Consider the following 27,815-nt stretch of genomic DNA (forward strand, 5'->3'; position numbering starts at 1 on the left):
TTCTTGGGCTTACATAAGCAGGCTGTTTAGGCTGGGGGCGGGGTGGGGTTCAGGCACTCTTTCTATGCTGGGAGCATCAGGTCTGTTCTGAGCTTTAACTACTGTCGACTTGACACACTTAGAATCACTCAGAAGAGAGTTTTATGAGGAATTATCTGGATCAATGGATCAGACAGATTTGTGCAGGAATTCTCTTGATTGTTAACTGAGGTGGGAAGGCCCACTTGGACATGGCCCTGGAGTGAAGGAAGCTAGGGCTGGCAAGATGGTTCAGTGGGTAAAAGTGCCTGCACCCAAGTGTCACACGTATACAGCCCTGCTTGCAACCAGCATCCAGTCCTGGAGCTCCAGGCCCTGACTCCCAAGTAAGCACTGTTTTCCTGGTAAAGAATCGTTGAGGCAGAGGCCAGGCCAGCTGCTCAGTGGCTAAAGGGTAGCAGCCTCTGTCCTCCTCTGACCCACTCAGCTGAGTCTGTCCGGCACCACACTCGTGGCTTGATTCTTTCTGAGGATCCATCTACCCACAGGGGCTCTCCTCCCAGTGGGTTGCCTGCATCAGAAAAATCCAGGCATCTTCCCAAACAGCTCCCTAGTATCCTGACCCCCAAATGCTGTCCCAACAGAGGCAGATACTGTTACTTAGCAGTGGCCACTCACAAGTGAAGGAACAGCTCGACAGTTCAGGTATGTATGGGCAGGCATGAAGAAAGAAGGCAAAAGCAGAGACAAGAGCAAGAGAGTGGAAAGCTGAGAGAAAAGACCTGAGAGGACAGTCGGCAGGCCCTCAGCACTAGCAGTCCAGAGAGCTGTTGAGGGGCCAGGATCTCAGATCTGAGGTTGAGGGTGGTGAAGCTGGCTGCTGCCAAGGGTCAGGGTATGGGAAGCTGGCACAGTTCCTGTGAGTTCCTAAGAGAGGCTGCCCTGGCTGCTGCTTCTACTGCACACCTCCACAGCTCAGTGCCGGGGGTGGGGGAGCGCATTGCTAGGAACTGGTGTTTGAAGAGTGCTTGCCTACCCACAATTCTGTGATCTCGCTCACTCCTCAAAAAAATATATATATATTTTTTGAGGCTCATGTATCCCAGGCTGACCTCAAATTCACTATTAGCTGAGGAGGACCTAGAACTCCTAACCCTCCTGCCAGATTACAGGCACACTCCACCGTGCCTGGCTGTTTTTTAATATTTTTGTGGTAAAATAGACACAATGTGAATTTCACCGTCATCGCCATTGGGCTGTTGCACAGCTCAGCGACACTGCCATCTGCTCCAGAGTGGTTCATCTTCCCAGCCGGAAACCCCATCCCCATTAAACACTAACTCCCCACTCCTTGGCTTCCCTGGCCCCTGGCAACCCTCAAGCCTCATTTCATTTTAAAACGCAAACATTCAAAGACCAAGGCTCATTCGCACTTCAGGCGTAAATTAATTTCACCTGCTAAACTTCCATCACTCAAAAAGGACTGCCTGAGCTAAGCAAGCAGGAGCTACAGTTGCATGGGGTGGATAGCCAGTGAGTGTGGCAGTCTGGGCTTTAAAAGGAGATGGAAAGACGAGAAATGGGAACAGCCAGGGCCTTCAGGTAAGGACCATGAGCCCTTGCTGCTTTCTACCCAACACTGCCTCTGGCTAATCTGGGCACCAAAAGGGGTAAGGGAATGGTGTATATTTCAATGGTAAAACACCATCCCTGGGGGCTGGAGAGATGGCTCAGCGGTTAAGAGCACGGACTGCTCTTCCAGAGGTCCTGAGTTCAATTCCCAGAAACCACATGGTGGCTCACAGGATCTGATGTCTTCTGGCATGTCCTAAGAGAGCAACAGTGTACTCACATAAAATAAATAAATCTAAAAAAAAAATCATCCCTGGTTTTAAGTCTGAGCAATACAGACATACTCTTGAGAGACAGAAGAGGACAGAAATTTAAAAAAAAAAAATGGAAGTTAAGTGTCAGTGACCTGTGGCCTCTTAGAACTCAAAAACGGGAATTTCCTGCACAGTACCCTTGACAGCTAGCCACACTGCACCTGCCCGACCATGTCCAGTGACAGGGGTAAGCGGAGCCTGACAGTCCCAAGCAGGGTGCATCCAAACAGCCTCGGAAGTCCCCAAATCTATTCATTCTGAGCAAGGTGTAGAGAGAGACCTCTGGCCTGCCTCTCCTTTCTCTCTCTCTCTCTCTCTCTCTCTCTCTCTCTCTCTCTCTCTCTCTCTCTCTCGTATGCTATACAAGAATTCTATCATTGAGTGGTAGCTTAGGCATCCTGATTTTTTTTAAATTTATTCTTCTCTCATACAATACATCCCAAACCCGATTTCCCCCCTTTCTACTCCTTCCAGTCTCACTCCCCCCTCCCCCTCCTCCAGATCCACTCCCCCTCAGTTTCCCTTCAGAAACTGGATCAAGTGAACATAGCGTGACAACATACAGTAGGACCAGGCACAGAGCCTCACGTCAAGGCTGGACCAGGCAACGCAGTAGGAGGAAAAGAGTCCCAAGAGCAGGCGAGAGAGTCCCACACAAACACCACGCTATGCAGTCATAACATACATGCAGAGGACCCAGTGCAGACCCATACAGGCTCCCTGATGGCTGCTTCAGCCTCTGTGAGCCCCAATGAGCCCAGTTTAGATGACCCTGTGTCCTCAACCCCTTCTCTTCAGAACTTAGCCATCTTTCACCTTTTACTGATTTGTTTTTAGTATGTTCATATTCCATAAGTCAGCCCCATGTTCACTTTCCTAAACCTTGCTCCCCACAGTCAGTTCTGCCCTGGTTCCAGCCACTGCAACAGATTTGATGAATGCCTTTATTCCCCAGGGAGTCTGAATGAGGCTGGGTCTAGTACCCAACACAGCAGAGTTCTTCATTCTGGTCTTCAGTGTGTCCCAAACACTGTTTTTCTGGCTGAAACTGATCATTTCTTTGAATATTTTTGCTCCCATCCCCCCTCCCGGGACCCTCAACACTGAATACTGGCAGCATCTTCTCTTTTGAAAAGAGCCCGTTTTCCACACGGAGGTTTTAATTACTTAGGAGTTACAACAGAGCTGCAGCTCAAACCTGTCTCAGCAAAATTACAAATGACTACCTGTCAGGAACCTTCAGGAATGCTGGAGGCTCTTAAAGAGTCAAGACAGTGTTACAGCTGCAGAATCTAGGCACAGCTGTCGACTGCACATTACACACACACACACACACACACACACACACACACACACACACACCAGCATGGTCACATAAATTCCTGGTATTTATGAACAATGAAAAGTTGTGCTGGGTCAGATTCTCCCCATTGCAGTAAGAAAACAATTTCCTAGACTATAGGAGGTCGAGGCATGTCTGATGGGGGTGGGGGCTGGAAGGGGCACAGAAAGAGAAGGTAAAAGAAAGAAGGGCAGGGACAGGCAAGATGGCTCAGTGGGAAATGCATTTGCAGCCAAGCCTGAGCTCAGTCCCTGAGATCCTGCAAGCTATCCTCTGGCCTCCACAGGCATGCCTTGATGGGAACACACACATCGAGAGAGAGAGAGAGAGAGAGAGAGAGAGAGAGAGAGAGAGAGAGAGAGAGAGAATTTTTAAACTACAGCCTTTTAATCCCTGCACTTGGGAGGCAGAGACAGGTGGATTTCTGTCGAGTTCAAGGCCAGCTAAAGCTACACAAAGAGACCCTGTCTAAAAACAAAGCAAAAGCAAAATAATAAAAAAGAAATAATGGCTAATTGTGCTCTGTGGAGGGTGGCAGGCTGCACCCACAGACCCTCAGCATGTCCGTGGAGGCTCGAGGCTTGGAGCTCCTGGAAGCAGAGAACAAAAGGAAGGGGAAATGAAGAAAGCAGTTTAAAAAGAGAGAAGACAAAACTTTAACAAGATGCTCTCAGCACAGGCTTCCTGCCTCAGTCCCAGCCCAAAAAATAAAATGATGAAAATAATGTAGCATCAGCCCCGCCCACCCCGTCAGCCCCACCACCCTTCCCAACCCCCTTCCCAGCCCCCTTCCCAGCCCCCTTCCCTGTGGTCACTCCTGCATGTATCCTTCATCACCCTGAGTCTCACCAACCCCATCGCTTGTGTTAACAGTTAATTTCTCTGAGGAGCTGAGCTGCTTGTAACTGAGCAGGGGAGGTGTGGATAAACCGCACAGGTCAGGAAAAACCACAGAAGTACCCTGTAGCCAAACCCCTGGAAGAATGGCTGAATGCAGAGAGAACCGTAGGAGGGGCTGAGGAGGGTACACACGAGGAGTTTCTGCGAGTGAAGCACTGCACAAATGTGTGTTTATGAGCCCATGGTGTAGTGTGTGTGTCTACATGTGAGTGCATGTGTGTCTGTGTGCCTGCATGTGTGAGTGTGGTGTAGTATGTGTATGTGTATGTATATGTGTGTGTGTCTATGTGCGAGCATCTGTGTGTGGTGTAGCGTGTGTGTATGTGTGTGTGTGTATGTGTGGGTGTGGTGTAGTATGTGTGCATGTGTATGTATATGTGTGTGTCTATGTGCGAACATCTGTGTGTGTACATGCGTGCATGTGATGGTGTGTGTGTGTATTAACAATCCTTCTATTACAACTGACATCTAACTACTCTTGAAAGCATGCAGGATTCTTGACACATTTGACTTCATAAAAGAAGCTGGCAATGAAGATTCCCAGCGAGCCCCTCTGGACCAGTAGGCAGGATGAGCTGGTAGTTACTGAATTGCATGCATCCTTGAACACCATCAGATTAAAAATCTGTCTATTAACTGAGGGAACTTTCTCACTGTGGTTTTGTTCTAGTCATTGCTTAGCTAGCTTAACAGTACTCCTTTTTGGTTTGGTTTGGTTTGGTTTGTTTCTGAGACAGGATTTCTCTGTGTAGCCTTGGCTGTCCTGAAACTTGCCCTGTAGACCAAGCTGGCCTCCAACTCAGAGAGACCCACCTGCCTCTGTTTCCTGAGTCCTGGGACTGGTGTGGCCCACCACTGCCCTCAACATTACTCTTACTTTCCCTTGGAAAGAAGGTTCCAGGTGTGTGGCTTACTGTGCAGACACCCATAAACCAGGAGACGAGCAAATCATTTTGACCCTGCACTAGAACTAGCTGTGTAAATGCAACGAAGAGTCATACTTAGGGTCTGTTTGCAATTCACACTTAATTTCCATGTAGTGAGACTGAGGCCGCGCACTGGTGAACCGTTCTATGTGCCTCATCTGGCTTGCACGATGCTAAGAAAGATCTTAACCTGAACAACAGCATGTAAATATTAACTGCACATCTGAAAACAAAACAAGAACAGACTTTATGCTTCAACAGGGGGAGGGGACCTTACATCACGGGTTCTTGCAGCAATCAACTGCAGGTGAGTGCCAGGAAGACTGCCCTTGGGCTGACCTCGACCCTCATGCACTTTCTGGGACCACTTGGCCCTCTCATTGGCATGTGAGTTGGTGAGCCCTGTAGTAACATGTTGGTTGTCGATGTGAAATGAGTCCAGTTAACTACTCATGTGATCTGAGCCTTACAATCCAGCTCCATTCTCTCTCAGTTTTTGGCTTTTACAGATTTTACTCTGCTCTTTGCTTCACAGTGAGGAGCTGTCCACAGACATTGTCCCAGCTTTGCCCTGTTGTCTACCCAGCCTCTGGCTAGCTTAATCCTCCTGACAGTGCAGGAAGGCTGGGCTTTCTGTGCGCAGTGTGAGGGAGATCAACTGGCTAGCAGGAACCAAAGCCAGGATTTCAACCCAGATCTGGGTTAATCCTGATCTGAGCATTTCCCACCATACCTTGTGCCCCTCAGCCCCTACAGGCAGCTCCGATTCCAGGGTGACCCAAGCGGAAGAGGCAGCCATGCAGCCTGGAACGCAGATGGGCCACTCTGGGAAAAGCCATGTTTGGGATCCTTGCTTCATTTCCGTTTCTAATCTTCTAAAGAGAAACAAAACCATGTAGTAGTGTTTCGTCCAAAGACAGCTGATTCTCATTTACATTAAACCTATGCTGAACTCACACACTACGTTTTAAAAGTTCTGCACTCAAAGATGCATTCTGTTCTGTAAGGTCTCCTTAGTAACGCTTTTAAGTATTCGGGCAAAAAAAACAAATAAAGGAAAATGCTTGAACCAGATCAGTGACTTGGCGTCGGAATGGAACCTGTTGGAAAGTCACCTCCGGAGAGTTCCAGGGTGAGCACTGTGGTGAGCAGGTAGGTCCAATCTAGAACATTGGAGGCCTTGAAGGTCCCAGGGGACCAGGTAGTACACATTGCTGAATTTTAAGTTCTGGGGGAGAGTCGGCCATGATGGCACACAGCTATCTCAGTACTTGAAAACAGAAGCAAGAGGATTATGAGTTCGAGGCCAGCCCCCTTACAAAGAGGGATCCTCTCAAAATACCAAAGTGTTGGGGACTAGGGACACCGTCAAAGAAAACAAGGGCAAGTAGAGCCAGGTGTGGTGGCACACCCTGAATCCCAGCACTTGGGAGGCAGAGGCAAGCGGATCTCTGTGAGTTTGAGGCTAGCCTAGTCTACACGGTGAGTTCCAGGACAGCCAGGACTACACAGTAAGACCCTGTCTCACAAACAGAGAGGAAAGGGGAAAGGTAGTAGAGGAAAATAGTCTCATCTGGCTCCCATACCATACACACCCATGGTGTACACGCACCACACACACATGCCCACAAGCGCTACAGGTATAGCCAGGAAAACTATGAACAGCAATACAGTCACAGCAAACGGGCAGGAGAGCCAAGTTTGGTTTAAGTATTGAAGGCAGATGGGGAGACACACCTGACTGTTACCCTAGAAAGACCACAATCTGTCTACCCTGCTGCAGTTCCTTGGGCTTCCTCCTCTTCCATCGTGGCTCTCATCCTTCTCAAACACTTTTGCCATCAAACTCCCAAGAGTTCTCCTGAAGCCGTCTGCACTGCTCCATGTTGCTAAGCTTCCTTTCTCTTCACTGTGCTCTCCAGAGGGCACCCTGGCCTGCAAGCTACTCCCCAGGGAACCCAGTATAGGTCCTTCCTACCCCCTGGAGAGCATGCCCTCTGCACCTGAACAAGCAGGTCCATGTGACCACCACAAAATCCTCTCTAGAGCTCTTGGAGGTCCCTCGGCAGGGACATCTCTATGGTTATTTTCTTTTCAGCTCCAGTGTGGACCCCAGTCTGTATTTTTCATTTTGCTCTCTCTCCAGTATGGTAAGCACATCATAGGAGGGGAGTCAAACATTCTACCTGCTCTCTTGGGAAGACCAGTTTCAAGTCAGTTTCTAGAACTTCAGGCTTTAGTCCTCTTTCCTTATTGGGTATGCTATTGGTGGTCTGTCTACAGATCAGGGAACTGTAATTTCTAACACTGCTCAGCTATTTCATGGCGCTGGTAATAAACGTGGGGAATGTGTTACCTAAGAAGGAAAGCACGAATTGAATTCTAAGTCGTCAGTGACAGCAGCTGTTCCCACTAAGACACTAGGTACTTCGCTGTTGTTTGGGGCCTCTGCTAATAACAGAGTAATTGGATGTACAGGGCGGGTGTGGCAAATTTCACCTCGCCTGCCAATTATACTCTGTGGCTCTGGAAGCTGTGGTGAGGACCCAGGCTGTCTAGTTACCATCTCTACTGTCCACTCTGCAGAAGGAGATGGTGGCGGTTGTCTCATGGCCTCTACCTTTTCTGAGACTGCCACCCAACAGGACTCTGATCCTCTTGGTCAGCTCCAAATGGAAGCAGGGGTGGGGTCTTAAGCCATGTTTGCTAAAGACCTCAAGAACCCACCACCAAGATACATAGGAGGCAAGATATGGCTTCCCTGCCCCCACGTTTATCCATTTTAGATTAGAAATAGCCAAAGGACATCAGAGAGCCACACTGAGCATTGTCAGAGGCTACAGGCAAAGGGCTTTTTGTTTCCCAACGATAGCGCATGACTATGAGAAGCCAGCCACAGCCCGGCGCTCCCTGCCATTCAGCTGCTTAGCCAAGGGTCACCCCGCCCACTCACTGCACCACCTGGCTGTGGCAGACAGGTACCTCCCAGAAGTCTCTTCCCCTTCTGCTGGTCCCCTCAGCTCTTGCATAGGGGTTGTGTTTCTCTCTGGTCCTACCCCTAGAGTAGCTGTTTTAGAGATTCTTTTAAATTTATATTTTCTTTTAAATTTTTAAATTATATGTATATGTGTGTGCATATGTGCAGGTGAGTGTGGTACACAGGCCGGGGTGTTGTTATGTGTAGAGGTCAAAGGATAACTTTGGGGAGTCAGTTCTTTCCTTCCACTTGGTGGGTCCCAGGGATCAAACTCGGGTGGTCACGAGCCATTTCACTGACCCTAAGTTCTTAGGAGGATCCAAAGCTTTTAACACATGGGAACATGATGTTGTTGTGGGAAACTTCCTTTTCTATTTTGCTTGAGATCTCTTTGTTTATTTCAGGCTGGATCTGCATCAGAGTCACCTAGAGGGGCTGGGCTTCTGCTCAGTGTAGAGCACTTTGCCCAGGGTGCCTGAGCCCGACCCCCACCCCCAACACCTTGGGTGGAAGAGAAGCCTAGAGTGCCTGTCCAGATGAATGTTCCTGGGTGCCAACCCAGAGATTCTGATTCAGAAGGGAAGGTGGACTGGGCTGGGCTCCAAGAATGTGCGGTTTTAATAGATTCTCAGTGGTCGGTGCTGCTGGTGCGGGCTTTCAGAGCCACTTCCCAGCATCAGCACCACGCATCTGCCACAGAGGCTGATGGACTGTCAGCCCATCCTTCTTGTCTCTTTTCTTTAGGAGGCTTCCAAACGGATTTAAAATGTTCTGTTTGCCTGTTGCTCTGGTCGTTGGATTTGGTTTGGGTCTTGAGGTAAAGGGGTGTTCTATCTCTGTGTGGCCTGGAACTCGAGGTCAGGACCTACTGTGACAAGGGCATGTTTGTTTTATGACAGGGTCTTAGTGAATTGCTCACACTGATGCTGAACTACTGGGTTCAAGTGACCAGGACTTCAGATGTGTACCACTGTCAGGCTAAAAAGAAGTATTTTTAAAGTCTAATTTAGTTATTATTTATTATTATAAAGCTTTAGTATAAAACAAAATGAAATGGTTTTCTGCTTCTTTTCATTCCCCAAAGCCACTATTATTTTGACAGGGTGGGGTTCAGATAGGTTCTATGAAGCCCGAGCTAGCCTTTAACTCCTGCTCCTTCTCCCTTCCCCTCCTGAATGCTGGGATTCCAGTACCCTACAGCCACCACTGTTAAGTGTTGTGGTTTTTATCCTGTATCCCAAGCTACTTCAGCACCTCTGAAATGACTGTCCCCGGTGCTGTTCTCATCACTCCTTTTCAACATTGTCTTAACTTCTTTCCCCCATGGCTGTAATAAAAAATACTCTGATAACAAACTATTTATGGGGAGAAGGCTTGGCTTCTGGTGTCGTTGTTGTTGTTGTTGTTGTTGTTGTTGTTGTTGTTGTTGTTTGTCTTGGCTCACAGCTCTAAGTACAGTCCATCATGGTGAGGAGGCAGCATCAGCTGCTGGAAGGTCACCTTGCATCCAATGTCAAGAACAAATGCATGCTCTGCTCAGTTCCTTCTCCATTTACACAGTCAAGGGCCTCAGGGGAATGGCACCACCCTCACTACACGGGGTCTTCCTACTTTAGTCTCCATGATCAAGATAGCCCTGCCTGTTTAGGGGCCCATCTCCCAAGTTATTTTAGGTTTCTGTCAAGCTGACAATTATCGATAACCCATCACAAGCATTGTTCAGAAGGGTTAGCTCTGTGGCCATCCCACACGGAGGAACACGGAGACAACTAGTAGGGTGCATGTCTGCGTGTTTCCAGAGAAGACTGGTGTGCAAGTCAGTGAGCTGAGTGGGAGAGAGCCACCCTCGGAGAGGGCAGGTACCAACCAATCAGGGGCCCTGACAGAGATAAAAACTGACTGGGAAGAAAGTTCTCTCCATCTCTCCTGGTCTTTGGACGTTTGAGCACCAGGTTGTCCTGTCTTTGGATTCTAGGACCTCATAAATATTGACCAGTTTCTCAAGCTTCTCAGGAGTCTTTTCAACCCCCATAATCTAGTGGGTCAATCCCCCTGGCAATCCGTTATCTGTCTGCCCATCTATACTGCCATCAGATGTATATAAAACAGCCTGATTTCTCCATAAAAACTTGAAGCTTAACAAGAATTATTCATTCCCATTCTCCTTCATCCTCCCTCCAACTCCCCATAAGAGTCTCCTACCATCCCATCCATCCCAGGACGGCCTCAAACTCATGATCCGCCTGCTTTAGTCTCCCAGTACCTGAGAGTGCCAGGGGAGCAGGCATTCCTGGTTGACCTTTTTAAAGAGGAAAACATTTATTAGCACACAGTGAACACTGTCTTGCCACTGAGAGGAAACAGTTAAGACTGTAAGGAGGAGCAGAGAGGCCTAACCAATCTTCAAGACCAATTAGTGTCTGGAATCCCAGGTATGACTGTCCTGGCAGGGACACTGTGCCGCGCCCCCTGATATCAGACTGCTGAAACAACGGTCCCAGGGAGACTGGAATTTTCCCAGGAATCTCAAGCTGAGAGAACGGAAAGGCTGAGCCTAGTGTTAGTAAGGTCCGGAAACTGTGTCTCAGGAAACAAGTTCAAAGTTCTGATACTACCAGACCACCTTGCAGGAGAGAGAGACTATGGCCCAGACAGTAATGGACAGCACCACGTCTTGATGGCTCCTCTAAGCGTTCCTCTTGTCCTCTACTTGAACACCTAACTCTCATGTCAAGACCCCGAAGATGGACTTGAGGACCCCTGAACCCCTTTATTTGTTCCTCTTCCCAATGTGGCACACCGGATCAATCTCCTTTCTCTGTGTCTGTTACTTGACCCCTCGATTGGCACACTGAGCCTAGCATGACAGGGCTCCCAGGGAGCTGACTCTAACAACTCTGGTTTTCTGATTCTGTTCTCCAGCTTTGTGCTTGCCAGCATAGAAGCCGACGCTTGTTGGTGAACGCACACTGTAAGACAGAGGCAGGGCAAGCCTCTGAAGAAGAGCCTAGCCCAGGGAGAAAAGCCTGATTGTTAAAATGATAAGCAGCAAGGAATAAATTAAGTGACTGTTCACAGAAGGGAAAAAAGGCACAAAGGAAGGAGGAAGGTAGACCTGACGCCAACCCTGTCATAGGCATAGAGGGGAGATGGGGGAGGGAGGACGGATTTTCTGGTACGAGGTTCACAGCAGAACTATTCTAAAACCCCAGCCCAATGAGGGCCGGTTCTGCAGCGCGGGGCAGCGTGGCCTTCAGTAGCCTTCTGCCAGCAAGAACTTCTTGCGTGAGGACTGAAAGCAAACCCGAGTGTCTCAATGCCTCACTGCTGCACGAAATGACTCACGGAGGGGCTTATCATGAAATTCTCCTTTCATCTGGGCCTCCCACCAACTTAAAACAATGCCTTGAAAACTCACTCAAGACCCCTACAGTAAATCCACAGCCCTATTATTCGGAAACCTCTTACTAGAAAGCTGTTTATCCTGAACTCTATGTGGTCAGCTTTAGGGGGGGAAATGTGCCTTCATTTAAGCAGCTTTTCCTAAAATAAATAAATAAAAGCCTCCACAAATACCAGGGCAGTATCAATTTGGACTAAATTCACAGATTCCAACACAGGCAGCCAAGATCTTCGGCCTCGAGCACAAACATGCTCTGCCTTTTATTAATCACAAAATAAACAGATGGAGGAGATGGGAGGGCGGGCAAGCCTCACTACGCACACTAACAAATGACGCGCTGTTCACGGGCCTCAGTTAATTTTTAAGTAGGTATTTCATTTTGAACTTTATGATGATAAAAGTCATAAATGCAGACTCCGGGAAATGTAGGAAGTGCAGTAAGAAGAAAACCAGGGGTCATGGCTGGAAAAGCCTTTGAATTAGCAACTTATGGTCAATAAAATCCCACAGCTGGCCAACTTCCAGTCCAAGTTAGAAGAACATTCTTCTATTCCAGTTCCAGAGTTGGATGGCGTTGCTGCTGGCTGTCACTCATCATTACGTCTTTTTTTTTTTTTTTTTTTTTTTTTTGCTGTGTTTTTTAAAACCACCGCAGGACTCCACACCAATTCCCAAGCTTCTGGGGATTCTCTTGTAAAACTTACCACCTCGTCTGTATTGTGTGGTCTGTGGAGAAGCCAGAGTCTTGGAAAGAGGGGTTCAGGGGTACCACTGGATTACGACAGCATCAACCAAAGGCTATTTATGGTCAGACAACTGGGGTTTGGGGGTGCCAACTGGATTAGGACAGTGCCAACTTGTGGTCAGACAACCATTGAGGAAGTCCATGAAAGGGCAGCTCTGGGATAGAAAGCTATGAAGTCGGGTCAGGGTATAAGATGTGGATGGGCCCAGGAGGCTTGGAAAGACCTGGAGGCTGCTGGGTAAGGCAGGAAAAGCAAGATTTGAGATGGTGAAAACAAGTCCCATCAAAGGGAAACAGCAGCCCCTCTGCAGGTGAACTGCCTGCCGGCTCATTGGCTGAGTTTATTGAGCATCTTTTATTGGGTGCCGGTAAGCTACAGAAAGAGCTCTGTGTAAAGGAGCTGAGAGATAGAGACCCAGCTTGGCACTGACTGTGGTGATCTTTCTAAACAAAGCCACTCTACACCACGTCACACACTCCACAACAGCTACATCCTTCAAACCCACCCAGAGAAAACCAGGCCGCGGTGTCTCTCTCTTGTTTACATCTGTTCCCTTCCGATGGATGACTAGAGTCTGCCGCCACCACCACCCTGCCCCCCATCATCAGCGTGTCGCTCAATTCAGCCTATGACAGAAGTCGCACATTGGGGTGTCAAAGCTGTATGAACATTTGTCATGGGGGGATTAGCTAAAGCAATCTTTTTCTATTATACACAAAACAAATTTCAAGGGCTGGAGAAGTGGGATAAAGTGCTTGCCATGGACTTGAGTTCCTCAGAACCCACAAAAAAGCAGGGCACATCTGCAATCCCAGGACTGCTGCCATGAGATGGGGCAGAGACAAAAGAATGTCCTAAAAGTCATAGTCCAACTGGCCTGACACATACAGTATCGAACAACAAAAAAAGTGACCCTGTCTCAAACAAGGTGGAAGGAAGTGGCAGATCCCTGAGGTTGTCCTCCAACCTCCACATGCAGGCAGAGGGGGTGCATGCACACATACGCACTCATGCACACATGCACACATGCACACATGCACGTGCACAATTCACAAAAGACAAAGTCTTTTGTTTTTCCATTTCTCATCTTTTTTCCTGCACCTCCTTTGGAAAGGCCGTGCTCTGCCTGAGGCTCTGTAGCTGCAAGGACCTGCTGAGTGGCTGCGCATATAGCAAGGGCAGCTTTTCTGTGCTTCTGCACACAGTGCATCACCAAGTCCAGCACTGGTACCAGAAAAAGTCCTTCCTGTAACCAGACATGCTATGTTCTGCATGGCACTCATGGCTCAGAGATCCAAATGTCCCAGGTCCTAAAAATCAACAAACAGTACATTGCTGTGGAAGAAAAGACCTAAGTGAGAGATACAAGGAGAATAAAAGCAAGGAGAATGGGGGTGTCACCACTCCTAACCCCAACTCCACAAAGAGCCAAGAAAGAAGAATATTACAGATGCCTGACCAGTATGGGGTACAAGCATGGAGAGGTGGCTCAGTGGGTAAAGTTCTTGCTGTACAAGTGTAAGGACCTGAGTTCAAATCCTAGAACCTACCTAGAGCCAGATTCAATAGTGTACATTTGTAATCTCAGCACTCCCATGGCAAGATGGGAGGCACAGAATCCCTACACTCATGGGCCAGCTTAGCACGCAAGCACCATATGCAGGAGCGAAGGGAAATAGAAGGGGTGACATCAGGACTTGCCCTCTAACTGCCCCACCCCTGTGGTACAAATTAATGCATACTAAATACACACTCACAGTCACACATGCACACACACTCATACTCACACATGCACACACTTAAACTTACACATGTGCACATACACTCACTCACACTCACATATGCACACATACTCTCATTCACACTCACATATGCACACACTTACACATGTGAACACACACTCACACACACACACATACACACACACACACACCACAGCAGCTTTTTACCCTTTAATCAAGCATCAAAGCTACAGGCTGAATAGGTTTTCAGAACGTGTGGCTTACAGTGGCTTTTTCCCCCTAACTTGCAAATATAAACAAATTAAAGTTGGATTCCTATAACCGTTTTTACCGAAAGGATATAAATTCTAGAAATTTGGAGTATCTCCCCAAAATTGCAGGACTTGGATCCAACACATGCTGAGAAGGGACAGAGGATAGCTTCCCAGACGGCTTGAGTGACCCTCAACCAAGTCCCCTTCATGCGCTGTGAAGGCCTGATGATGTCTCTGACTAGACACATGTGTGCATAAGATAAAAGTTTAATACAAAAAGAGAAACAACAACAAAATATGTAGGAGCAAACAAACTACACCTTCCAGAGCCTCCCAGGCCTGAGGAGAGGCAGGCTTGGCTCCAGCCAGAGCTGTCTGCCTGAGACGCATGTGAATTCATGCTTTAGGTGATTTTTTTAAATTTATTGCTATTATATTATAGTTTTGTTATTGGTGCGAGGCCTCACTATGTACCCCTACCTGACCTGGAACTTGCTGTCAGAGCTAGAACTCAAAAGGAGACACCTGCCTCTGCTTCCCAAGTGCTAGGATGAAAGGTGTGTGCCCTATGCCTGGCTATTCTTATTATTTTTAAATAGTGTGGCCTGTGTGTGTTTGTGTGCATGTGAGTACAGGTGCCAACGGAGGCCAGGAGAGAACCCCGGGTCCCCTGGAGCTGGAGTTAGAAGAGGTTGTGAGCTGTCCAACATGGGTGCTGGGAACCAAACATGGGTCCTCGACAAGCACGGTGAAAGCTCTCAATGGCCAAGCCATACTTTCGCACCTTGCTTTGGTTTCTCTGACATTCTGTAGAGTCCAATATCCTGCCCTTCGCTGCACTTTTCTGGCTCACTTGATATGAAACTTAATTAGAGCTCTCATCTTCAAGTTGAAGAAGGCTTAAGATTAATTAAGACAAATATGATTTAACAGCTAATCAAAAGAAGGTCACTACAGAAAATAATGTATAGGCTAATTTGCCTGACTGTAATATCCAATCCACAGGATGGATATGAATATCAAGTAGTATAAAGGGACTGTGGAGATGGCCCCGCCGGCAAGAACACTTGCTGAGCAAGCAGGAGGACCGGAGATTGAATCCCCAGAACCCATGGAAAAAGCCAGGCATGGCTCTGCTATATCCGTAACCCAGCACTGGAGAGGTGGGGACAGAGACCAGAGGATTGCTAGGGCTTGCTGGCTGCCAGCTTTAGCTCCAGGTTCAGTGAAAGACCCTGTCCCAATATACCATATACATACACTGTACATGTATACACCATATACATGCACCACACACATGTACCATACACACCACACATACATGCAATGTACATATATACACCACAGATACATATACATCTCAAGCATACACATTGTACACATACACATATATAGTATATATACTATATACTATATGTACACACCACACACGTGTACATGTACCACACACAAAGTACATATATATACCACAAACACAAATACACACATACACATACCACACACATGTAAATATATCCCATACACACACATACATACACACCACAACACACGTACATGTACCACATACACCACACACATATACATATAACACACACACACACACACACACACACACACACACACACACCATGATCATGACGATGGTACATCTCTAAGAAAACCTGAAACTCTGAACATTTTTGGGTATCTCCTTTCTGGGCTTGTAAAGTTTTGGCCTCTGGAATAGTTAGAATTTGGGATTTTTCTGATCTGGGATGTGCAAGCAGTCAAGTCTATGGAAGTATTCCAGACACCAAACAAACAGAACTCGAAATACTTCTGGCTCTAAGTCTTTCAAAATAAGAGATGCTAGATGTGTATATCAAAGTCTCTGTAATAATAACAAAAATTTAGGTTTTACTGAAAGGAGAGGGAGTGCATAACTAAAAGCATTCCACGGCGTTAGTGGCCAGAGCAAACAGAGGAGCCCACCGCTGCCTGGAAACACTTGGGAGACAAAGACTAACTCAGGGTCGCTAGGCGCTCATCTCTACACAGTGAGCATAAACAGCAGCTTAAGGCAAATGTGGGTGGATGGAGAAAGGGAGGGAAGAACTGAAATATTCCCAATGATCAGGAAGGACACCGCTCCTCCGGGGTCACTGCCAGTTCAATCTGAATTCCTTCGGCACAGATCCACAAAGTTCCTGGGTTCCCCCCACCTGGCCCTCCTTCCCCAGCCCCAACTCACAGCAGCAATTTCCCTCCTCTCAGAACAGATTCCAGGGAGGTATCCTGGAGACAGACATCAAAGGGAGGAGAGCTGGCAGCCCCAAAACAGGTCATGCTGGCAGGGGAGCGCTAGAAGCCACATGAAAAGCTGAGAAGACACAGGGTGCTTTATTATTCCTGTTTATTATCATTATTATTATTATTATTATTATTATTATTATTATTATTATTATCATTACCACTATTATTATTTAAGGAACTCAGAAATGTCTCTTGCTTTAGTTTTAGTTTGAGGACAGCAGGAAACAGCTTTGAAGTCACAAGGCCCGGAGCAGCACTTAGTGACAGGACAGCCAGGGAAGAAAAATGCTCATTCAGTGGAAAAAGCCAGAGGTATCCAACACTGGCTTACGGGCAGTCTCTCCTCCCTAAGTAATAACCCAGAAATCTCGAGCTTGATTTAAGGACATGAGGAAGGAAAGGGAATTGCTGCTAGATAAAACCAGCATAGCTGGGACCAGATTGGAAAGTCGCCAGGCTCGGAAGGGACCTGTGGGAAGTCACAGCCACGTACAGAGACACCAGTGGATCCCTACCAAAGGCCCCTTATTTGGAGGGGCAAGAATTGCTGGAGCAGGCACATCGCTCACCTAATGCGTCTGCTCTTGAGAGCAGTATTTGAAAGCATGGGATGAAAATGTGGCTACAGGTGGGCAAAGAGCGTGTATCTGTGCGACAAGCAGCCAAGCGGTCACCATCACTGCTTTTGGTCAGTGTGAAGGCTTGACACGATCCTGTCTCAGTGGCGTTCACAAACACAGAAGGATGAGAGCACAGACCTGAGGTGCCCAAACACACACACACACACACACACACACACACACACACACACACACACACACACACACACACACACACGCATGCTCCCATCAGGACTCTGAGGAGCTAAAAGTCTTTGGGTACCAAGGCAGAAAGGGAGGAGGAAGAGGTACGCCCTGCCTTTGGGCAAACCCAGGACCTGACAAAACTTTCTCCTTTAAAGAAAAAAAAAAAAAAAGCAGTGAAGAGTCTGAAGCTGTGGAAACAAAGTCGAAACGAGGCACGTAAGAGCAGACCAGAAAATTAAGAAAATAAGACGTATGTTTGCTTGTACACTAAAAAAAAATGTTTTTAAGACAAATACAATTAAGGGACTAATGGTCAATAAGGCAATAAAATGCAGCTGAGGCTGGAATGTAACTCAGAGTGCCTGCCTAGCATCCACCAGGCAGCAACGGTAATAAAGCCCTACAAGAATCAGCACAACAAGAAATAACAGTGTTAACAGCGTCGGGGGAGGGGCAGATTTAAAGCAATGCTAACAAAAAAGATGAACTGCAAAGGAAATAAGAGGGAAACAGGAAAGAAAGCAGCATCACAATCCTTTCTCCCCAGTGCTGGGATCATGCCAGAGCCCCGCACACGCCAGAATCTCTGATGCACTAATTCGCCTAGGTGCATACCCTTGCGACTGGGAGACACACGCAACGTATACACAGATGTTCGTGACTTGCCCAATGACAACAGCGAGGTACGAAGCGGCTTTAGTTTTCCCTCATGGAAAAAACATTGAGTAAACCATAGTGTGTTTATGTGGTAAAACACCTTGTAGTCATCAGAGAGCATCTTTCAGAAGAATATAGTCCTGTGTGGAAACAGAATCCAAAGACACTCTGAGTTTCTAAGACACATGTGGTCATACACGTAAAGAAAAGCTGAGGGCGCTTTACCTCTAACAAGGTCCACAGTTCATACGTGCACATGTGCTTGTATGTGTGTGGACACATGCATGAGTTTCAGTTTTCCTCAGTAATCTGATGTTAGTGCTTCCTTCCTTCCTTCCTCCCTCCCTCCCTCCCTCCCTTCCTTCTTTCCTTCCTTTCTTTCTTCCTTCCTTCCTTTTCTTTCCTTTTTCTTTTTGTATTGAGACAGGGTCTCACATGGCCTCGGACTCAATATCTAAGCTTACCACAAACTTGCAGAGCTCCTCCTGCCTCTGCCTCCCAAGTGCCGCATTTTAACTGTGCTGTGTTAGTTATGCCAATGTTAGGTTGTCTTGCTGCTGTTGTTGTTTTAAGGCAAATATCCTAATAAATGCTTTTATTTTAAAAAATGAAGAAGAGGGAAAGAGGTTGGGGCTACTTTAAAATGCAGCAGGTCTACTGAGAATCAGTCGGCAAAATATCAGGATTGGATTCTCCAGAAGACACTCCTCCACCAGTCACCCTCCCTGTGTGGGACGGCCCCTCACAGCCTGCCTCACTTGACAGCCCCCTGAAGACTCTTCAGAACCTTAGACAGGACTTAGGGCAGGGCTGTAAATCCACGGCATGTACCTCCCATCCTGGGATTTACTCCAGGGTTAGCAGATCTAACCCCATCCTCCCTGCCCTGCACCAAACATACTTCACTGCTTTAAAATAAGCTGTCAATTTCTAAAGGTAAATATTAGGGTTAGCGTCTCCTTGGGCACCATAATTCTCTCTTGACTAAAATGTTTGTAGATTTTACATCTCTCAACTGAGGCATTTGTCCTGTGTGAAGGGACCCACTGAACAACTGTATTAACTAACTGATTCCAAAGACTTCCAAGAGAAGTCACAGACAGGGGAAGGGAGGCTCTACTGAGACGTGCTGGCCAGGGGTTCCTGAGCGCTCAGTGAAGACCTAAAGATGCTGGGGCAGGGTCCAGAGTAGCCACCCCTCTCCCAGCAAGACTCTTCTCCTCCGGGATACACGTTCCACACTGCCTTGTCCAGTGTTCAGACACTGGTGATTACAATTGTTTTAGTTCACACACACACACACACACACACACACACACACACACACACACACCCGGAACATAAGAAGCAGGTCTGGAGAGATGGCTCGCTCTTGCTGTACTTTCAGAGGCCCCAGGTTTGGTTCCCAGGAGCCATGTCAGACCCATGCCCACCCCTGCCTTAGCAGGCACTAGCACGTACAGTCTAAAAGTAAAGTTTTAAAGCAGGGTGGAGTGGCTAAGAGATGGCTCAGCGGTGGAGAGCACTTAGTGCCCTTGCAGAGGACCTGCGTTCCACTCCCAGCGCCCACGAGGTGGCTCACAGCCCCCTGTAACTGTAGTCCGAGTGAGTCCAACAGACTCTTCTGGCCTCCGTGGGCACAGGGCATGCATGTGCTGCACATACATACAAGCAAAGCACTCGAATACATGAATAAAATAAATCTAAAAAATTTAAAGAATCTCTAAGATCCTCCTGTTAAAAATAAAAAACTAAGTAAAAAATAGTACTTCACTGCTAGTCCATTTTATGTACAGAAAAAATAAAATTAGGTTATGAAGAAAACTGATTCGTAAATGCCACAAAGCAACGTTGTTTCTTTCTGGAAGACGGAAAGTACTCAGTGGCAGAGCACTTACCTAGCACACATGAAGGTCAAAGTTTGATCCCCAGAAAAAAGTCAGGTCCATATTATATCAACAGACATCGGATAAAGACAATACATCTTATATGTGCAGTGGAGCTCTACTCAGCCATAAGAAAAGAGTTCTGATACATGCTACAACATAAACTTTGAAGAGACCAGTAGTGTGAGATTTCAGTTGTCTGAGGTTTTTAGAGCAGTCAAACTCATACACCTAGGAAGTGCAGTGGTGATTATTAGGGGCTGAATGGAAGAGGAAAATGGCAGGTCGCTGTTGTGAGTAAAGCTTCCCGTTGCTATGGTGACAACACCCTGGGGATGACAATGGGGACAGCTACAGACGCCACAGAACTATGCTAAGAAGTGGGTAAACTATGCTGGACATGCCTCTAATCCCAGCTCAGGAGGCTTCGGACAGAGGGCTGCAAGTTCAAAGCCAGCCTGAGGGAACCAGAAGCTGAAAACAGGTTAAAACACGCCATGTATATTCTGCTACTCTACTCATGATCCTCCTGCTTCAGCCTCCTTAGGACTCACTAGGGGCACATGTGCTCTGTAAGAAATGTTACTTATTTACCTTAGGAGTCCTAGTATTCTTCACTCTTAAGACACTAAAACCAATAGAAAAATCCAGAAAAGTCCGGGCAGAGGTCAACATTCTAAAAATTACAGTTACTAATGTCTGTGTTACCTTCTAAGCAGGGGCAACACTGGGGGAAACTCTTAGTTAGCAATAACAAAACACTTGGCAACTGTGAAACACACCAGGAGGAGAAAAATGGGTCTAAAATCAAAGCAGACTTTCCTTAAATGATGTCAGTTACCCAAAGGGCTCACCCAAGCACTCTAGGAACTGCGGCTAAGGGTGTGGGGAAAGGGGACAATTTTAGACCATCATAAGTGAGTTGAATTGGAGTTACCCTACAGGGGGGTGGGTGGAGAAATATGCTCATTCCGAAACCCTCAGGTTGTCAAATAAAAAGTCCACACCTGGAGCTCATCCGGATCCTGCCCAGCCACAAGATCACCCTGACCCGGGTAACCACAGGATATCCAAGATGAGTCTCTGCAGTAGTCCAGTATTTACCAGAAAACTTGAACCAGATCATGGATTACAGTAAGTATTTACATATAAAGCTGTTTGGGCAAAAAAAAAAAAAAGCATTCTGTGGCACACAACAGTTCGCAGTAGCACTCTAGCAAATGAATGTGGGATGGAGAAGTGGGAAAGACGGCAGAACCCAGCAGTGCATGCAGGAAGCAGAAGGAGGTGGAACGGGAGAAGCAGTGGCGGCGACAGGTATGGGAGTGAGGCTGCTGGCGACAAAGGAGTCTCCAGGTAGGGCTGGGCTGGCAGGGTGGGGTGCAACGGCATGGAGTTCTTGCAGGCTCTACCCTGAACATGTGCCCAGTGGCACGATCATGTGAGACATGTGAGAAATAGTTCAGGATGAAGCCTTCTCAAAAGACCTCATGGTCTGTACTGCAGCTGGGAGCCCTGCTAGTTTCCGTGAGCCCTGTTACCACCCGAGGTCATGTTGATGTCCACGGTCTGTGTTGCTTCTGGAAGCCATGTTGAGTTCCGTGGTCTCTGCTGCTGGGGCTGGCTGTGTTGATGTCTGTGGTTCATGCTGCTGCCAGCTACTATGGGCAAGAAAGCTTCTTTTGCAGTGGTACCGATGACTACATAATTGAGAATGAGAGACGTTGAAGGCTTCTGTGACAACCTCTCCTGCTTCCAAAAAGAGAAACAGTGCAGACAGACGGGAAGCCACTGAAGAGAGTCCTTAACAATTGTGATAAAGATGCTAAAGTTTAAATAAATAAATAAGGAGTAGGTAGAGTGTTCAGCAACAAATGGGACATCTATCACACCCAAAGGCTAAAGGACTTTGGAAGAGAGAGCACAGAGATCCTAAGAGCCTGAGTTGGGAAGGATTGAAGCTAAAGTGACTTCTCAATATGTCAGGACTGCTGCAGAAGCCAGAAGCCAGAAGAGGGCACTGGGTCTTCTGGAACCGAACTTATAGGTGGTTGTGGAAGAACAAGTGCTCTTAACCACTGAGCCATCTCTGCAGTCCCAATTAAAAGGAATGTATATGTATGTGTGTATGTATATGTATATGTATGTATATGTGTATCCATATGCATATGCATGTGTATGTGTATGTGTATGTGTATATGTTTTAAAGAGACAGGGTTTCTCTGTGTAACAGAGCCCTGGCTCCTCTCGACTCACCTTGTAGACCAAGCTGGCCTTGAACTCACAGAGATCTGCCTGCCTTGACCTCCCCAGTGCTGGGATTTAAAGTATGTATCCCCACACCTGGCTTCTAAAAATAATTTTTAAAAATAAAAAAAGGAATTCTCAAAGAATAAAAACATCTTTTTTACAGAAAGAAAAGAAACAGGCTTTTCCAAAATGGTGATGTCCAAAAATTCACCAGAGGAGAACACTAAGAACTGCATTCTCAATACACACAGCAAACAATGTGTGATCTATCTGTAGGGAGAAGAGCAAGTGTGTCTCTCTAAACTGTCCTGCAAGCCTGTGGTCTCATCCTGTGGTGAGCCCCACCCTCTCCTTAACCTCCCCAAACAGTCTTATTCCTCTGACAGAACTGCAGCGATACTCCTCACATTCACAGTCATCGTCTCAGACCCTGTATTCGAGGCCCTCACAGCTGCTAAAGCCACCCACAGGGCTAAAGCCTCTTTCCAAGTCTCTGTCTCCCGCCTTCCATGTGTTCTTCTATTTCTCCTCCCTGAAAATTACTTCTTGGGACCTGTGTTTGGATCCTAGGTCTAAACAGGCCACCTTGGTGGTCCGTTGAGCTTTTATGACAAAAGCTTGCTGGGTTTTAAGATGAATCTGGGACTAAACCTCGGTTCCGTTACTTGCTAATTTCATGGCTTCGGTAACTCACTTCATTCCTTAGGTCCTCAGCTACCAGACTAGAGAAGAGGAGATCACCATCACCCACTTCATAAGACTGGAGAATCTGGCAGAAGAGACTATGTAAAGCCCTTGTTGTAGGTGCAGGTTATGGGGTGCTATATCCCCAACTTCTCTGCAGCGTTCCTCTGTGCAAAGCGTCGTTTCAGGAATTGGGCAAGGACAAACTCTGAGAATAGTCAAGTCCTAGCCACAGTACAGTTAAGGCCACTTGTGAGCTCACAGCTAGAATCTCTCTAGAACATTATCTTCCTTTCTGCTGCCCTGCGAGGCAGGAGCCCCTGTATACCCAGCTCAAAGCCATCTACTCCTTCTTTATTGTCTCCCTGACCAGGTTGAGCCTTTTCTCTGTAAGGGAGTCCATAAACTCCCAGGAAACCACACCCAACTCCAGCATGTGCAGATCTCAGATTACTGGGTACAAACTCAGAAATAGGGCTTAAGGGAGCAACCACAATTGGGCCACCCAAGGAAAAAGCTGGGACCTTAAACATGCTACCTGGTGAGCACTGTGTCTGAAATGGGAATTGGCTGTCCGTACGTAGAAATCAGATTTCACATCTCATACAAATGTCCTTCAGAGGGCTGTCAGGGATAGCTCAGTGGGGGATACTAAGCACTTGCCACGAAAGCCTGACTACATGAGTTCAAATCTCCAGATCCTAGAAAGGCCAGGCATATAGCATGAGCAGGTTTCTCTAAAAAATTATTTATTACATATAAGTACACTGTAGCTATCTTCAGACACACCAGAAGAGGGCATCAGATCTCATTACAGGTGGTTGTGAGCCACCATGTGGTTACTGGGATTTGAACTCAGGACCTCTGGAAGAGCAGTCAAGTGTTCTTAACCACTGAGCCATCTCTCCAGGCCAGCACGAGCAGTTATAATCCCAAAACTCCTTGGGAAAATGGAAGGGGGGGGGGCAGAAGAATCCGGGAACCTCAAACCCCCACCAGCCTGGCAAACACAAGAGAAAACAAACAAACAAACAAACAAACCTTAATCCTGCCTCAAATAAGGAGGAATAGCACCAAAAGTTGTTATTTGCCCACTCGCATCCACAAACACAGATACATGCATGTGCACACACAAATACATAGAAAAAGCTAAAAAGCATCTCAGAAGATTGCACCAATCCCTACCTGCATTCTTGTAAGCTTCTCCCAGGGATGAAGGACCCTCCCATCAGTCTGCCCCAGACCCACAGTCCCCAGCAGCCCCCGACTTACCAATCGATGAGTTTGCCAGAAGAGTTAAACAAGTGAATTGCTTTTTATCCCTGGGTTGCCCTCAAAGGTTAGACAACAGAAGAGTCACTAAAAAGAATGTCTGCTTCCAGAAAAGAATAACACTAATAAAAAGACAGCACTGCCCTGTTCCATAAGCTCACAAAGACCTGTGCCAGCATGCTGACAGGGTTCATGCATTGGGGTGACAGTGTCTGAAGCACAGTGCCCTGTGCAGTTAGCCTTGTAGTCACCAGAGGGTCTTTAAAGAAATTCTGCAGAACGGACAAGTGCGTCTTACAAGTTAAACCCTTGGGCTGGGGTGTGAATGGGGTGTCTGTGTAGCATGCCAGGGCCCTGGGTTCCATCTCCAGCTTACGTAGGCCAAGGTGGCAAGAGGGCAGAAATGTAAGGTCATCTTCCGCTGCGCAGCAGTTTGAGGCCAGCCTGGCAGGCATGAAACTCTGTCTTTAAAAAGGAGGGGGTAAGGGAGGGGGAGGGAGGGAGGAGGAGGGGAAGGAGCAGAGAGAGGAGGGGGGAGAGGAGGAGGTGGTGGTGCTGGTTAAATCTTTTAAAACAAGAGTACATATCAAGGGTGGAGGCTTCCATACCTCTAAACTCCACCTAACGGTTGGGTCCAGCAGGCCGCGGTGACAGCAGCACGCAGCCATTCCTGTGCCTCTTCCCATAGGCTCTAGGGGCAAGTCTCTCCCATCTGACCTTGCTGCCCTCTCTCCCACTTGAACCTTGGCAGTTCTGCCTCTGCACAGAAATGCTAATTTGGGAGCCATGAACAGCCAATCAGGAGATCCTTTACATTAGGCCGGCAAACCACAACCTGGAAATGTCCTTGGGGTCCTGGGACCTTGGCTGTTTTCACCCTGGTGGCTGCTCAAAGGGCTCTTTCTTTGCTGCTAGGGACACTCCCTAGGGCAGGGAGAGGTGGTATGTGCTGAGGGAGCTGGTCTAAGTAAAGACATGGAGCTGATGGATTCTGGGAGCTTGAAAGTTCAGAAGGCCATTGTATTAGTCCAATTTCTGTTGCCATAACGAAATGCTGGAGGCTGAGTTCTTTACAGAAAAAAGGTTTACAGTTTAAGATCAGGCAGATGCAAACTCTGATGACACCCCCCCGTCCAGTTACAGAGAAAGACAGAAAAGGAAACAGACATATGGAGAAGCACCCAGAAGCATGCTGTGGTGGTCTCACTTTATAACGACCCACTCTCACTCCCATGAGACCATCAGTAATCCTTGCTCCCACTATCTCATTACTTTGCACTGGGAACCGCCTCTTCAAAGTTCTACCACCGCCCAATTGCACTGCATTGTGGACATCACCAGCACAGGAGCCTTTGACAACATAGTAGCCATCTTTAGGGAACTGAGGTTTTTGAGTCACTTTCCTGAACTCCCTTGGGCAAGAGTCTGGCCCTCTCAATCCCTGGAACACTTTACCCTTCTCCACTGCTCCCACTACACCGTGGCCGAGAAACCCTCGCCAAAACACAGGGGCCACGTATCTCCTTCTCTTTTTTATCTTTCAAAGATTTAAAGAATTTTAATTACATGTGTGTGTCTCTAAATGTGTGAACATGATGCAGATACACCCACAGAGGTCTGAGGAGGACATCGGACTTCCTGGAGCTGGAGCTCTAGGTGTTATGAGCCACAAGCCTGACATGGGTGGCAGGAGCTGAACTCAGGTCCCCTGATAGAGCTTCCAACTTCTCTCCAGCTCCTATATTGGCTTCTTGAATACATTGCTACCATGCTCCCCCACCAGACATGGCAGTGCCTAGGGAAAAAAGAACAAGATGTGGAGGGAAAGTCCACAGCCTTGTGACTCCACCATGTACTAGCTCAGTGGGCATACCTCTTAATCTCTTTGATCCTACGTTTACCTCTCCATAAAATGGGGAGATGCTAACTTTACTAGGATCTTATGATAAGTAAGACCATGTATGTAAAGTACCCTGTGGCTCAGTGCCTAGCACACTGAAGGAGACTCTTTTTCTTTTTCTTTTTTTTTTCCGGAGCTGGGGACCGAACCCAGGGCCTTGCGCTTGCTAGGCAAGCGCTCTACCACTGAGCCAAATCCCCAACCCCGAAGGAGATTCTTTTAATGATACCCTCAGTCAATTAGACAGTTCAGCACAGCTTCAGGGCCAGAGTTCAAATCCTGGCTCCAACATTTGCCAGAATGACTGCAAAAATAATCAGCCCGACACTGCTTCACTCCGAGGCTGTGTGCAGACTGCTAGTACATATGAGGCATTGGTCGGCGCAAGGAGAGCCTAGCCAAGGAAAGGCAGAGCCCCCTGGCTCACACTCATTTGCATAGTTACTCTCAGCATCCACCTCATTGACGCCGCCCTGTTCTGGGGCAGGAAGCACCGGAGCCTGTTAGAAACACAGGTAATCACCCGGACGGTTGAGCTGCCACCTCGTGTGTGAAGGGCCTCTGGGACTGTGCTGTAAGCTGGGCAAGGAACAATGAACCAGCAGCCTGGGAATGCATATTTTAACAGCTCCCCGGGGTGCACTGACTCTCAGTCAGGGTGAATAACAGTGGGGATTTCCTTTGGAACAAGCACTTAAGGTAAACAGAGCAGGCGCCCCACCTGGCTCCCTACCTCTTAGGCAGGGCTCCGTGGCTGAGCCACACTAGTGTTAAAGTCACACCCTGACGCTGGGAGAAACAGCAAATGTGTGGGGGGTAGGGGGTGCCTCGTCCTTCCTCCTCTGGCCTCCTTCCGCCGGGATCCCACTTCCCTCAGTGAATTTGGAGAGGAGCTGCCCAGCAGGGCCTCCAACTCCCTGGCCAGTCTCCGGACCCAAGACTCAGCCTAGTTATGGCTACCGGGGTTCTGCCAGGCAGACATAATCTGTCCTTCAGCTCTGGCAACCAGGCCACATACCCTGTGATCATGGCCATTTGGCCCGCAGCTTCTGTGGTGGGGAGAGTCTTGAGAGCCAGAAGTGATCTGCCCCAAGTAACGGCCCTGCTTACGGTTAAAACAACCAGCAGGTTGATGGTGGCCTGAGGCTTCAGGAGTCATTTCTTTAAAAAAAAAAAGAAAGAAAGAAAGAAAGGAAGGAAGGAAGGAAGGAAGGAAGGAAGAAAACAAACAAACAAACAAAGATTGCTGAAAAGAAGCCTTTTAACTCAGGAAGCAGGCCCATCACCTTACAAATCCAAGGCCCTCAATCCACACCTGTCACCACGGGGAATCTTTTAACGAGAGAGAGAGAGAGAGAGAGAGAGAGAGAGAGAGAGAGAGAGAGAGAGAGAGAGAGTGTCAGATCAACATCCCACAGTAAAGCTGGTAGCTTCACCCTTTCCCCTGAGGCAGGAAGAATCAAGGAAGAATTTCAAAATCTTTTTATACAATTAAAGAAAGGATCCGGTGGGGGAAGGGAGCAGGCAGAGAGATAGAGTTTAAGGTTTGCTATTTTAAGCTCGAAATAAATCGCGATGGGAAAGGCCTAACAGGTATGGTTTTCTTTTCAAGATCTTATCGAAGGCAGAGACTGCGGCTGGTGTCTGAGTGGACAACCCAGAAAAAGGAACATCAGGTTAGAGGGGACCCCCCACTACCCTCCAAGCAGAGTTCAGCCATGTACTTCCCGAATATTGCAGTCTTCAATGATGGCTTTTAAATAATTCAGATTCCGCTCTAATGAAGCGCAGAGATCACCATTAACTGGCTCTGAGCCACTAGACAGAAAATGAAGTGAAAGGGCTGAACCCAAGATGGCAGCAGGAGAAAGAACCAGATGGCATGGTGAACAATCCCGGCGTGAGGGCGTCCT

At 47.6% G+C, this 27,815-nt stretch overlaps 1 protein-coding gene and 1 long non-coding RNA gene across 4 annotated transcripts in view; one reads left to right on the forward strand and one right to left on the reverse strand.

The window, feature by feature from the left end:
* Nxn (nucleoredoxin) overlaps positions 1 to 27,815 on the reverse strand; it is a 138,251-nt gene that overhangs the window by 86,032 nt on the left and 24,404 nt on the right. The gene's annotated exons all lie outside the window — the stretch shown is intronic.
* LOC120095143 (uncharacterized) lies at positions 20,123 to 27,578 on the forward strand. Of its 3 annotated transcripts, XR_010055685.1 has the most exons (3): positions 20,136 to 20,280; positions 20,781 to 20,930; positions 27,515 to 27,578. It is a non-coding gene; the product is annotated as an uncharacterized LOC120095143 (long non-coding RNA). The 3 variants fall into 3 exon arrangements; XR_010055684.1 differs by lacking the exon at positions 27,515 to 27,578 and having other exon boundaries at positions 20,123 to 20,368; positions 20,781 to 27,299; XR_005490366.2 differs by lacking the exon at positions 27,515 to 27,578 and having other exon boundaries at positions 20,781 to 27,299.

This window comes from Rattus norvegicus, chromosome 10 (genome assembly GCF_036323735.1).
Source record: "Rattus norvegicus strain BN/NHsdMcwi chromosome 10, GRCr8, whole genome shotgun sequence".
NCBI lineage: Eukaryota > Metazoa > Chordata > Mammalia > Rodentia > Muridae > Rattus > Rattus norvegicus.